Genomic DNA, 13,979 nt, shown 5'->3' with positions numbered 1-13,979 from the left:
CAATGGGCGCCGGCTGTCCCTACTTAATCTGCCCTCCTGGGCGCCGGCTGTCCCTACTTAAGCCCCCCTCCTGGGCGCCGGCTGTCCATACTTCAGCCCCCCCCTCCTGGGCACCGGCTGTCCCTACTTAAGCCCCCCTCCTGGGCGCCGACTGTCCCTACTTAAGCCCCCCTCCTGGGCGCCAGCTGTCTCTACTTAAGCCCCCCTCCTAGGTGTCGGCTGTCCCTACTTAAGCCCCCTCCTGGACACCGGCTGTCTCTACTTAAGCACCCCTCCTGGGCGCCGGCTGTCCCTACTTAAGCCCCGCTCCTGGGCGCCAGCTGTCCCTACTTAAGCCCCCCTCCTGGGCGCCGGCTGTCCCTACTTAATCCCCCCTAAATGGGTGCCGGCTGTCCGTACTTAAGCCCCCCTCCTGGGCGCCGACTGTGCCTACTTAAGCCCCCCTCCTGGGCACCGGCTGTCACTACTTAAGCCCCCCCAATGGGCGCCGGCTGTCACTTCTTAAGCCCCCCTCCTAAACGCCGGGTTCCCTACTTAACCCCCCCTCCTGGGTGCCGGCTGTCCCAACATAAGCCCTCCTTCATGTCCCTACTTAAGCCCCCCCTCCTGTCCCTACTTAAGCCCCCCTCCTGGGCGCTGGCTGTCCGTACTTAAGCCCCCCTCCTGGGTGCCGGCTGTCCCTACTTAAGCCCCCTCCTGGGTGCCGGCTGTCCCTACTTAAGCCAGCTGTCCCTACTTAAGCCCCCCTAATGGGCGCAGGCTGTCCCCACTTAAGCCCCCCTAATCGGCGTTGGCTTTCCCTACTTAAGCCCCCCTCCTGGGCGCCGGCTGTCACTACTTAAGCCCCCCTAATGGGCGCCGGCTGTCCCTACTTATGCCCCTCTAATGTGCGCCGGCTGTCCCTACTTTAGCCCCCCTCCTGGGCGCCGGCTGTCACTACTTAAGCCCCCCTCCTGTCCCTACTTACGCCCCCCTCCTGGGCGCCGGCTGTCCCTACTTAAGCCCCCCTCCTGGGCGCCGGCTGTCCCTACTTAAGCCCCCCTCCTGGGCGCCGGCTGTCCATACTTCAGCCCCCCCTCCTGGGCACCGGCTGTCTCTACTTAAGCCCCCCTCCTGGGCGCCGGCTGTCCCTACTTAAGCCCCCCTCCTGGGCGCCGGCTGTCCGTACTTAAGCCCCCCTCCTGGGCGCTGGCTGTGCCTACTTAAGCCCCCCTCCTGGGCGCCGACTGTTTCCACTTAAGCCCCCCTCCTGTGCGCCGGCTGTCCCTACATAAGCCCCCCTCCTGGGCGCCGGCTTTCCATACTTCAGCCCCCCCTCCTAGGAACCGGCTGTCCCTACTTAAGCCCCCCTCCTAGGTGTCGGCTGTCCCTACTTAAGCCCCCTCCTGGGCACCGGCTGTCCCTACTTAAGCCCCCCTCCTGGGCGCCGACTGTCCCTACTTAAGCCCCCCTAATGGGCGCCGGCTGTTCCTACTTAAGCCCCCCCTCCTGGGCGCCGGCTGTCACTACTTAAGCCCCCCTCCTGTCCCTACTTAAGCCCCCCCTCCTGGGCGCCGGCTGTCACTACTTAAGCCCCCCTCCTGTCCCTACTTAAGCCCCCCCTAATGTGCGCCGGCTGTCCCTACTTTAGCCCCCCTTCTGGGCCCTGGCTTTCCCTACTTAAGCCCCCCCTCCTGGGTGCCGGCTGTCCCTACTTAAGCCAGCTGTCCCTACTTAAGCCCCCCTAATGGGCGCAGGCTGTCCCCACTTAAGCCCCCCTAATCGGCGTTGGCTTTCCCTACTTAAGCCCCCCTCCTGGGCGCCGGCTGTCACTACTTAAGCCCCCCTAATGGGCGCCGGCTGTCCCTACTTATGCCCCTCTAATGTGCGCCGGCTGTCCCTACTTTAGCCCCCCTCCTGGGCGCCGGCTGTCACTACTTAAGCCCCCCTCCTGTCCCTACTTACGCCCCCCTCCTGGGCGCCGGCTGTCCCTACTTAAGCCCCCCTCCTGGGCGCCGGCTGTCCCTACTTAAGCCCCCCTCCTGGGCGCCGGCTGTCCATACTTCAGCCCCCCCTCCTGGGCACCGGCTGTCTCTACTTAAGCCCCCCTCCTGGGCGCCGGCTGTCACTACTTAAGCCCCCCTCCTGTCCCTACTTACGCCCCCCTTCTGGGCGCCGGCTGTCCCTACTTAAGCCCCCCTCCTGGGCGCCGGCTGTCCCTACTTAAGCCCCCCTCCTGGGCGCCGGCTGTCCATACTTCAGCCCCCCCTCCTGGGCACCGGCTGTCTCTACTTAAGCCCCCCTCCTGGGCGCCGGCTGTCCCTACTTAAGCCCCCCTCCTGGGCGCCGGCTGTCCGTACTTAAGCCCCCCTCCTGGGCGCTGGCTGTGCCTACTTAAGCCCCCCTCCTGGGCGCCGACTGTTTCCACTTAAGCCCCCCTCCTGTGCGCCGGCTGTCCCTACATAAGCCCCCCTCCTGGGCGCCGGCTTTCCATACTTCAGCCCCCCCTCCTGGGAACCGGCTGTCCCTACTTAAGCCCCCCTCCTAGGTGTCGGCTGTCCCTACTTAAGCCCCCTCCTGGGCACCGGCTGTCCCTACTTAAGCCCCCCTCCTGGGCGCCGACTGTCCCTACTTAAGCCCCCCTAATGGGCGCCGGCTGTCCCTACTTAAGCCCCCCTAATGGGCGCCGGCTGTCCCTACTTAAGCCCCCCCTCCTGGGCGCCGGCTGTCAATACTTAAGCCCCCCTCCTGTCCCTACTTAAGCCCCCCCTCCTGGGCGCCGGCTGTCACTACTTAAGCCCCCCTCCTGTCCCTACTTAAGCCCCCCCTAATGTGCGCCGGCTGTCCCTACTTTAGCCCCCCTTCTGGGCCCTGGCTTTCCCTACTTAAGCCCCCCCACCTGGGTGCCGGCTGTCCCTACTTAAGCCAGCTGTCCCTACTTAAGCCCCCCTAATGGGCGCAGGCTGTCCCCACTTAAGCCCCCCTAATCGGCGTTGGCTTTCCCTACTTAAGCCCCCCTCCTGGGCGCCGGCTGTCACTACTTAAGCCCCCCTAATGGGCGCCGGCTGTCCCTACTTATGCCCCTCTAATGTGCGCCGGCTGTCCCTACTTTAGCCCCCCTCCTGGGCGCCGGCTGTCACTACTTAAGCCCCCCTCCTGTCCCTACTTACGCCCCCCTCCTGGGCGCCGGCTGTCCCTACTTAAGCCCCCCTCCTGGGCGCCGGCTGTCCCTACTTAAGCCCCCCTCCTGGGCGCCGGCTGTCCATACTTCAGCCCCCCCTCCTGGGCACCGGCTGTCTCTACTTAAGCCCCCCTCCTGGGCGCCGGCTGTCCCTACTTAAGCCCCCCTCCTGGGCGCCGGCTGTCCGTACTTAAGCCCCCCTCCTGGGCGCTGGCTGTCCCTACTTAAGCCCCCCTCCTAAACGCCGGGTTTCCTACTTAACCCTTCCTCCTGGGCGCCGGCTGTCCCTACTTAAGCCCCCCTTCGGGGTGCCGGCTGTCCCTACTTAAGCCCCCCTCCTGGGCGCCGGCTGTGCCTACTTAAGCCCCCCTCCTGGGCACCGGCTGTCACTACTTAAGCCCCCCCAATGGGCGCCGGCTGTCACTACTTAAGCCCCCCTCCTAAACGCCGGGTTCCCTACTTAACCCCCCCTCCTGGGTGCCGGCTGTCCCAACATAAGCCCCCCTTCATGTCCCTACTTAAGCCCCCCCTCCTGTCCCTACTTAAGCCCCCCTCCTGGGCGCTGGCTGTCTGTACTTAAGCCCCCCTCCTGGGTGCCGGCTGTCATTACTTAAGCCCCCTCCTGGGCGCCGGCTGTCCCTACTTATGCCCCCCTCCTGGGCTCCGGCTGTCCGTACTTAAGGCCCCCTCCTGGGCGCTGGCTGTGCCTACTTAAGCCCCCCTCCTGGGCGCCGACTGTTTCCACTTAAGCCCCCCTCCTGTGCGCCGGCTGTCCCTACTTAAGCCCCCCTCCTGGGCGCCGGCTGTCCATACTTCAGCCCCCCCTCCTGGGCACCGGCTGTCCCTACTTAAGCCCCCCTTCCTGGGCGCCGACTGTCCCTACTTAAGCCCCCCTCCTGGGCGCCGGCTGTCTCTACTTAAGCCCCCCTCCTAGGTGTCGGCTGTCCCTACTTAAGCCCCCTCCTGGGCACCGGCTGTCTCTACATAACCACTCCTACTGGGCACTGGCTGTCCCTACTTAAGCCCCCCTCCTGTGCGCCGGCTGTCCCTACTTAAGCCCCCCTCCTGGGCACCAGCTGTCCCTACTTAAGCCCCCCTCCTGGGCACCAGCTGTCCCTACTTAAGCCCCCCTCCTGGGCGCCGACTGTCCCTACTTAAGCCCCCCTAATGGGCGCCGGCTGTCCCTACTTAAGCCCCCCTAATGGGCGCCGGCTGTCCCTACTTAAGCCCCCCCTCCTGGGCGCCGGCTGTCACTACTTAAGCCCCCCTCCTGTCCCTACTTAAGCCCCCCCTCCTGGGCGCCGGCTGTCACTACTTAAGCCCCCCTCCTGTCCCTACTTAAGCCCCCCCTAATGTGCGCCGGCTGTCCCTACTTTAGCCCCCCTTCTGGGCCCTGGCTTTCCCTACTTAAGCCCCCCCTCCTGGGTGCCGGCTGTCCCTACTTAAGCCAGCTGTCCCTACTTAAGCCCCCCTAATGGGCGCAGGCTGTCCCCACTTAAGCCCCCCTAATCGGCGTTGGCTTTCCCTACTTAAGCCCCCCTCCTGGGCGCCGGCTGTCACTACTTAAGCCCCCCTAATGGGCGCCGGCTGTCCCTACTTATGCCCCTCTAATGTGCGCCGGCTGTCCCTACTTTAGCCCCCCTCCTGGGCGCCGGCTGTCACTACTTAAGCCCCCCTCCTGTCCCTACTTACGCCCCCCTCCTGGGCGCCGGCTGTCCCTACTTAAGCCCCCCTCCTGGGCGCCGGCTGTCCCTACTTAAGCCCCCCTCCTGGGCGCCGGCTTTCCATACTTCAGCCCCCCCTCCTGGGCACCGGCTGTCCCTACTTAAGCCCCCCTCCTAGGTGTCGGCTGTCCCTACTTAAGCCCCCTCCTGGGCACCGGCTGTCCCTACTTAAGCCCCCCTCCTGGGCCCCGGCTGTCCCTACTTAAGCCCCCCTAATGGGCGCCGGCTGTCCCTACTTTAGCCCCCCCTCCTGGGCGCCGGCTGTCCCCACTTAAGCCCCCCTAGTGGGCGCAGGCTGTCCCCACTTAAGCCCCCCTAATCGGCGTTGGCTTTCCCTACTTAATCCCCCCCTCCTGGGCGCCGGCTGTCACTACTTAAGCCCCCCTAATGGGCGCCGGCTGTCCCTACTTAAGCCCCCCTCCTGGGCGCCGGCTGTCCCTACTTAAACCCCCCTCCTGGGCGCCGGCTGTCCCTACTTAAGCCCCCCCTCCTGGGCGCCGACTGTCCCTACTTAAGCCCCCCCTCCTAGGTGCCGGCTGTCCCTACTTAAGCCCCCCTCCTGGGCGCCGGCTGTCCCTACTTAAGTCCCCCCTCCTGGCCATCGGCTGTCCCTACTTAAGCCCCCCTCCTAAACGCCGGGTTCTCTACTTAACCCCCCCTCCTGGGCGCTGGCTGTCCCTACTTAAGCCCCCCTTCGGGGCGCCGGCTGTCCCTACTTAATCTGCCCTCCTGGGCGCCGGCTGTCCGTACTCAAGCCCCCCTCCGAGGCGGTGGTTGTCCTTACTTAAGTCCCCCTCCCTCGTGCCGGCTGTCCCTACTTAAGCCCCCCTCCTGGGCGCCGGCTGTCCCTATTTAAGCCCCCCTTCCTGGGCGCCGGCTGTGCCTACTTAAGCCCCCCTCCTGGGCGCCGGCTGTGCCTACTTAAGCCCCCCTCCTGGGCGCCGGCTGTGCCTACTTAAGCCCCCCTCCTGGGCGCCGGCTGTGCCTACTTAAGCCCCCCTCCTGGGCGCCGGCTGTGCCTACTTAAGCCCCCCTCCTGGGCGCCGGCTGTTTCTACTTAAGCCCCCCTCCTGTGCGCCGGCTGTCCCTACTTAAGCCCCCCTCCTGTGCGCCGGCTGTCCCTACTTAAGCCCCTCTCCTGGGTGCCGGCTGTCCCTACTTAAGCACCCCCTCCTGGGCCCTGGCTGTCCCTACTTAAGCCCCCCTCCTGGGCGCCGGCTGTCCCCACTTAAGCCCCCCTAATGGGCGCAGGCTGTCCCCACTTAAGCCCCCCTAATCGGCGTTGGCTTTCCCTACTTAATCCCCGCCTCCTGGGCGCCGGCTGTCACTACTTAAGCCCCCCTCCTGGGCGCCGGCTGTCCCTACTTAAGCCCCCCCCTCCTGGGCGCCGACTGTCCCTACTTAAGCCCCCCTCCTGGGCGCCGGCTGTCTCTACTTAAGCCCCCCTCCTAGGTGTCGGCTGTCCCTACTTAAGCCCCCTCCTGGGCACCGGCTGTCCCTACTTAAGCCCCCCTCCTGTGCGCCGGCTGTCCCTACTTAAGCCCCCCTCCTGGGCACCAGCTGTCCCTACTTAAGCCCTCCTCCTGGGCCCCCGGCTGTCCCTACTTAAGCCCCCCTAATGGGCGCCGGCTGTCCCTACTTTAGCCCCCCTTCTGGGCCCTGGCTTTCCCTACTTAAGCCCCCCCTCCTGGGCGCCGGCTGTCCCCACTTAAGCCCCCCTAATGGGCGCAGGCTGTCCCCACTTAAGCCCCCCTAATCGGCGTTGGCTTTCCCTACTTAATCCCCGCCTCCTGGGCGCCGGCTGTCACTACTTAAGCCCCCCTAATGGGCGCCGGCTGTCCCTACTTAAGCCCCCCTCCTGGGCTCCGGCTGTCCCTACTTAAGCCCCCCCCTCCTGGGCGCCGACTGTCCCTACTTAAGCCCCCCTCCTGGGCGCCGGCTGTCTCTACTTAAACCCCCCTCCTAGGTGCCGGCTGTCCCTACTTAAGCCCCCCTCCTGGGCGCCGACTGTTTCCACTTAAGCCCCCCTCCTGTGCGCCGGCTGTCCCTACTTAAGCCCCCCTCCTGGGCGCCGGCTGTCCATACTTCAGCCCCCCCTCCTGGGCGCCGGCTGTCCCTACTTAAGCCCCCCTTCTGGGCGCCGGCTGTCCCTACTTAATCCCCCCTCCTGGGCGCCGGCTGTCCCTACTTAAGCCCCTCTCCTGGGCCCTGGCTGTCCCTACTTAAGCACCCCCTCCTGGGCCCTGGCTGTCCCTATTTAAGCCCCCCTCCTGGGCGCCGGCTGTCCATACTTAAGCCCCCCTAATGGGCGCCGGCTGTCCCTACTTAAGCCCACCCTCCTGGGCGCCGGCTGTCACTACTTAAGCCCCCCTTCGGGGTGCCGGCTGTCCCTACTCAATCTGCCCTCCTGGGCGCCGGCTGTGCCTACTTAAGCCCCCCTCCTGGGCGCCGACTGTTTCCACTTAAGCCCCCCTCCTGTGCGCCGGCTGTCCCTACTTAAGCCCCCCTCCTGGGCGCCGGCTGTCCATACTTCAGCCCCCCCTCCTGGGCGCCGGCTGTCCCTACTTAAGCCCCCCATCTGGGCGCCGGCTGTCCCTACTTAATCCGCCCTCCTGGGCGCCGGCTGTCCCTACTTAAGCCCCCCCCTGTCCCTACTTAAGTCCCCCCTCCTGGGCGTCGGCTGTCCCTACTTAAGCCCCCCTCCTAAACGCCGGGTTCCCTACTTAACCCCCCCTCCTGGGCGCCGGCTGTCCCTACTTAAGCCCCCCTCATGGGCACCGGCTGTCCCTACTTAAGCCCCCCTCCTGGGCGCCGGCTGTCCCTACTTAAGCCCCCCCTCCTGGGCTCCGGCTGTCCCTACTTAAGCCCCCCCTAATGTGCACCGGCTGTCCCTACTTTTGCCCCCCTCCTGGGCGCCGGCTTTCCATACTTAAGCCCCCCCTCCTGGGCGCCGGCTGTCCCTACTTAAGCCAGCTGTCCCTACTTAAGCCCCCCTAATGGGCGCCGGCTGTCCCTACTTAAGCCCCCCTCCTGGGCTCCGGCTGTCCCTACTTAAGCCCCCCCTAATGTGCACCGGCTGTCCCTACTTTTGCCCCCCTCCTGGGCGCCGGCTTTCCATACTTAAGCCCCCCCTCCTGGGCGCCGGCTGTCCCTACTTAAGCCCCCCCCCCTGTCCCTACTTAAGTCCCCCCTCCTGGGCGTCGGCTGTCCCTACTTAAGCCCCCCTCCTAAACGCCGGGTTCCCTACTTAACCCCCCCTCCTGGGCGCCGGCTGTCCCTACTTAAGCCCCCCCTCCTGGGCTCCGGCTGTCCCTACTTAAGCCCCCCCTAATGTGCACCGGCTGTCCCTACTTTTGCCCCCCTCCTGGGCGCCGGCTTTCCATACTTAAGCCCCCCCTCCTGGGCGCCGGCTGTCCCTACTTAAGCCAGCTGTCCCTACTTAAGCCCCCCTAATGGGCGCCGGCTGTCCCTACTTAAGCCCCCCTCCTGGGCTCCGGCTGTCCCTACTTAAGCCCCCCCTAATGTGCACCGGCTGTCCCTACTTTTGCCCCCCTCCTGGGCGCCGGCTTTCCATACTTAAGCCCCCCCTCCTGGGCGCCGGCTGTCCCTACTTAAGCCAGCTGTCCCTACTTAAGCCCCCCTAATGGGCGCAGGCTGTCCCCACTTAAGCCCCCCTAATCGGCGTTGGCTGTCCCTACTTAAGCCCCCTCCTGGGTGCCGGTTGTCCCTACTTAAGCCCCCCCCCCCTGGGCGCCAGCTGTCTCTACTTAAGCCCCTCTCCTGTCCCCACTTAAGTCCCCCCTCCTGGGTGCCGGCTGTCCCTACTTAAGCCCCCCTCCTGTCCCTACTTAAGCCCCCCCTCCTGTCCCTACTTAAGCCCCCCTCCTGGGTGCCGGCTGTCCTTACTTAATCCCCCTTCCTGGGTGCCGGCTGTCCCTACTTAAGCCCCCTCCTGGGCGCAAGCTGTCCCTACTTATGCCCCCCTTCCTGGGCGCCGGCTATCCCTTTTTATGCCCCCCTCCTGGGCGCCGGCTGTCCGTACTCTAGCCCCCCTCCTAGGCGGTGGTTGTCCTTACTTAAGCCCCCCTCCTGGGCGCCGGCTGTCCATACTTCAGCCTCTCCTCCTGGGCGCAGGCTGTCCCTACTTTAGCCCCCCCTCCGGGGTGCCGGCTGTCCCTATTTAAGCCCCCCTTCCTGGGCGCCGGCTGTGCCTACTTAAGCCCCCCTCCTGGGCGCCGGCTGTGCCTACTTAAGCCCCCTTCCTGGGCGCCGGCTGTTTCTACTTAAGCCTCCCTCCTGTGCGCTGGCTGTCCCTACTTAAGCCCTCCTCCTGGGCGCCGGCTGTCCCTACTTAATCCCCCCTCCTGGGCGCCGGCTGTCCCTACTTAAGCCCCCCTCCTGGGTGCAGGGTTCCCTACTTAAGCCCCCCTTCTGGGCGCCGGCTGTCCCTACTTAAGGCCTCCCTCCTGGGCACTGGCTGTCCCTACTTAAGCCCCCCTCCTGGGCGTTGGCTGTCCCTACTTAAGCCCCCCTCCTAAACGCCGGGTTTCCTACTTAACCCTTCCTCCTGGGCGCCGGCTGTCCCTACTTAAGCCCCCCTTCGGGGTGCCGGCTGTCCCTACTTAAGCCCCCCTCTTGGGCGCCGGCTGTGCCTACTTAAGCCCCCCTCCTGGGCACCGGCTGTCACTACTTAAGCCCCCCCAATGTGCGCCGGCTGTCACTACTTAAGCCCCCCTCCTAAACGCCGGGTTCCCTACTTAACCCCCCCTCCTGGGTGCCGGCTGTCCCAACATAAGCCCCCCTTCATGTCCCTACTTAAGCCCCCCCTCCTGTCCCTACTTAAGCCCCCCTCCTGGGCGCTGGCTGTCTGTACTTAAGCCCCCCTCCTGGGTGCCGGCTGTCATTACTTAAGCCCCCTCCTGGGCGCCGGCTGTCCCTACTTATGCCCCCCTCCTGGGCGCCGGCTGTCCGTACTTAAGGCCCCCTCCTGGGCGCCGACTGTTTCCACTTAAGCCCCCCTCCTGTGCGCCGGCTGTCCCTACTTAAGCCCCCCTCCTGGGCGCTGGCTGTCCATACTTCAGCCCCCCCTCCTGGGCACCGGCTGTCCCTACTTAAGCCCCCCTTCCTGGGCGCCGACTGTCCCTACTTAAGCCCCCCTCCTGGGCGCCGGCTGTCTCTACTTAAGCCCCCCTCCTAGGTGTCGGCTGTCCCTACTTAAGCCCCCTCCTGGGCACCGGCTGTCTCTACATAACCACTCCTACTGGGCACTGGCTGTCCCTACTTAAGCCCCCCTCCTGTGCGCCGGCTGTCCCTACTTAAGCCCCCCTCCTGGGCACCAGCTGTCCCTACTTAAGCCCTGTTCCTGGGCACCAGCTGTCCCTACTTAAGCCCCCCTCCTGGGCGCCGACTGTCTCTACTTAAGCCCCCCTTATGGGCGCCGGCTGTCCCTACTTAAGCCCCCCTAATGGGCGCCGGCTGTCCCTACTTAAGCCCCCCCTCCTGGGCGCCGGCTGTCACTACTTAAGCCCCCCTCCTGTCCCTACTTAAGCCCCCCCTCCTGGGCGCCGGCTGTCACTACTTAAGCCCCCCTCCTGTCCCTACTTAAGCCCCCCCTAATGTGCGCCGGCTGTCCCTACTTTAGCCCCCCTTCTGGGCCCTGGCTTTCCCTACTTAAGCCCCCCTCCTGGGTGCCGGCTGTCCCTACTTAAGCCAGCTGTCCCTACTTAAGCCCCCCTAATGGGCGCAGGCTGTCCCCACTTAAGCCCCCCTAATCGGCGTTGGCTTTCCCTACTTAAGCCCCCCTCCTGGGCGCCGGCTGTCACTACTTAAGCCCCCCTAATGGGCGCCGGCTGTCCCTACTTATGCCCCTCTAATGTGCGCCGGCTGTCCCTACTTTAGCCCCCCTCCTGGGCGCCGGCTGTCACTACTTAAGCCCCCCTCCTGTCCCTACTTACGCCCCCCTCCTGGGCGCCGGCTGTCCCTACTTAAGCCCCCCTCCTGGGCGCCGGCTGTCCCTACTTAAGCCCCCCTCCTGGGCGCCGGCTGTCCATACTTCAGCCCCCCTCCTGTCCCTACTTAAGCCCCCCTCCTGTCCCTACTTAAGCCCCCCTAATGTGCACCGGCTGTCCCTACTTTAGCCCCCCTCCTGGGCGCCGGCTGTCCCTACTTAAGCCCCCCTCCTGTCCCTACTTAGGCCCCCCTAATGTGCACTGGCTGTCCCTACTTTAGCCCCCCTCCTGGGCGCCGGCTGTCCCTACTTAAGCCCCCCTCCTGTCCCTACTTAAGCCCCCCTAATGTGCACCGGCTGTCCCTACTTTAGCCCCCCTCCTGGGCGTCGGCTGTCCCTACTTAAGCCCCCCTCCTAAACGCCGGGTTCCCTACTTAACCCCCCCTCCTGGGCGCCGGCTGTCCCTACTTAAGCCCCCCTTCGGGGCGCCGGCTGTCCCTACTTAAGCCCCCCTTCGGGGCACCGGCTGTCCCTACTTAATCCGCCCTCCTGGGCGCCGGCTGTGCCTACTTAAGCCCCCCTCCTGGGCGCCGGCTGTGCCTACTTAAGCCTCCCTCCTGGGCGCCGGCTGTTTCTACTTAAGCCCCCCTCCTGTGCGCCGGCTGTCCCTACTTAAGCCCCCCTCCTGGGCGCCGGCTGTCCATACTTCAGCCCCCCCTCCTGGGCGCCGGCTGTCCATACTTCAGCCCCCCCTCCTGGGCGCCGGCTGTCCATACTTCAGCCCCCCCTCCTGGGCACCGGCTGTACCTACTTAAGCCCCCCCTCCTGGGTGCCGACTGTCCCTACTTAAGCCCCCCTCCTGGGCGCCGGCTGTCTCTACTTAAGCCCCCCTCCTAGGTGTCGGCTGTCCCTACTTAAGCACCCCTCCTGGGCACTGGCTGTCCCTACTTAAGCCCCCCTCCTGGGCGCCAGCTGTCCCTACTTAAGCCCCGCTCCTGGGCCCCGGCTGTCCCTACTTAAGCCGTCTGTCCCTACTTAAGCCCCCCTCCTGGGCGCCGGCTGTCCCCACTTAAGCTTCCCCGATGGGCGCCAGCTGTCCCTACTTAAGCCCCCCCTCCTGGGCGCCGGCTGTCCATACTTAAGCCCCCCTAATGGGCGCCGGCTGTCCCTACTTAAGGCCCCCATCCTGGGCGCCGGCTGTCCCTACTTAAGCCCCCACTCCTGGGAGTACAGAAGGAACCACTGCCACTGCCAGTAGGGCGGATGCGATCCCAACAGACAGAACGATTTCCTGACGACCGCCGCTGGCGACAAGACAATCGCAACAGAGCGACAGAACAGGGCAATACAGATAATACAACCTGACTACGCTAGAAGGAATGCTTAGTGCACTCCCAAGGAATTACTCTAAGATAATCTTAGCAAACGATTAGGAAAGGCTGAGACTCAAGGTAAGTTAGCAGGAACAAACCATCATGACCAGCAGGGAATTCTGGGAAGAAATGGTATTTATACTGCAAGCCATCAAAGGAAGCAGCTAAGCAATTTGCATGCCAAGTGGATGCAAATTCCTCACCAGAGCAGCAACTCAGCAAGTTGCAGAGTGAAGACAGGTCTCCTTTCCAGGGACCTGCAGCACTCAGACCTACAAAATGGTCAAACAGCTGTCTGCCTGTGCATTCAGCAGAGCAGATCATTACAGTCACCCTCCCTTATGCGGACCAGGTTGTTTGCCCCTCTGAGATCAAGTTTAGAGAAGATACTGGCATTAGTAACCTGGGAAAACAAATCATCTATCAAAGGGAGTGGATAACGATTCTTTACAGTAATTTTGTTTAACCCTCTGTAATCAATACATGGCCGAAGCCCACCGTCCTTTTTTTGCACAAAAAAGAAACCTGCTCCGGCCGGAGACTGTGAAGGACAGATGATCCCTTTAGCCAAATGTTCTTTAATGTACTCCTGCATAGCAAGTTTCTCAGGGCCAGACAAGTTATATAAATGTCCTCTAGGGGGCATACAACCTGACCTCAACTCAATAGCACAGTCAAAACTTCTATGCGGAGGAAGTTTATCTGCTGCTTTGGGGCAAAAGACGTCCATGAAGTCATTATAATGTGCAGGCAACCCTTCCATTTGAACCTTGGTGGCACATACAGCAACTTTCTCCATACAATGATGATGACGACAGTGAGACGACCAGCTCAATAGCTGACCCGAACTCCAGTCAATCTGAGGGTAATGTTGTTGCAGCCATGGCATTGGCATACCAAGGATCACTGTGGAAGTAGCCATTTTGAGCACAAAGAACTGTATCTTTTCTTTATGCAGTACCCCCACTTGGCATAACAATACAGGAGTCTGTGACAGAGGTTGTTTCCCCTGAAGTGGAGAGTCATCCACTGCAGTTACAAAAATCTGTCTATTCAGGGAAACAATGGGAATTCCCAATTTCATAGCAAAGTCAGAGTCTATGAAATCGGCTGCGGAGCCCGAGTCTATGAACGCCTGAGTAGATGAGACTCTATTCTCCTAGGTAATGGAACATGGGAGGAGTAGACTATTTTCTTTTATAGGTAAGACAGGCTCGCCTAGGGTAGTACCTCTAGCTACACCTAGGCGGCAGAGTTTTTCCGCCTTCTTGCAGCAATTCTGTACCACATGGCCCTTCTCTGCACAATACAGACAAAGTCCCTCAGTGAGTCTCCTACTCCTCTCTACCTCCGACAACTTAGAATGTCCGATTTGCATCAGCTCATCCCGGGGAAGAGAAGAAGGTGAGGAAATGGCAGCTGGCATAGATCTCCCCAAGAGCCTACCCCGGGTTTGTCTCTGATAACGGACCCGGCGATCTATCTTAACCGCCAATGAGATCGCATAGTCAATGGTCTTAGGCTCCGGGTGACTTAACATAGGATCTGCCACTGCATCAGACAACCCTGTTAAAAAACAGTCCAATAAGGCAAACTGTCCCCACCTAGCCGACACAGCCCACCTTCTAAACTCAGCAGCGTATGCCTCAACAGTGTTGTGCCCTTGCCTGAGAGTTTTAAGTTTCCTTTCTGCAGTCACTGCGATATCTGGATCGTCATATATTATAACTATGGTTTTAAAAAATTGCTCAACCGAGGTCAAGGCCTCATGACCA

This window comes from Hyperolius riggenbachi, chromosome 2, assembly GCF_040937935.1.
Source record: "Hyperolius riggenbachi isolate aHypRig1 chromosome 2, aHypRig1.pri, whole genome shotgun sequence".
In the NCBI taxonomy this organism is placed as follows: domain Eukaryota; kingdom Metazoa; phylum Chordata; class Amphibia; order Anura; family Hyperoliidae; genus Hyperolius; species Hyperolius riggenbachi.
Note: the sequence above shows the minus strand (reverse complement) of the source record.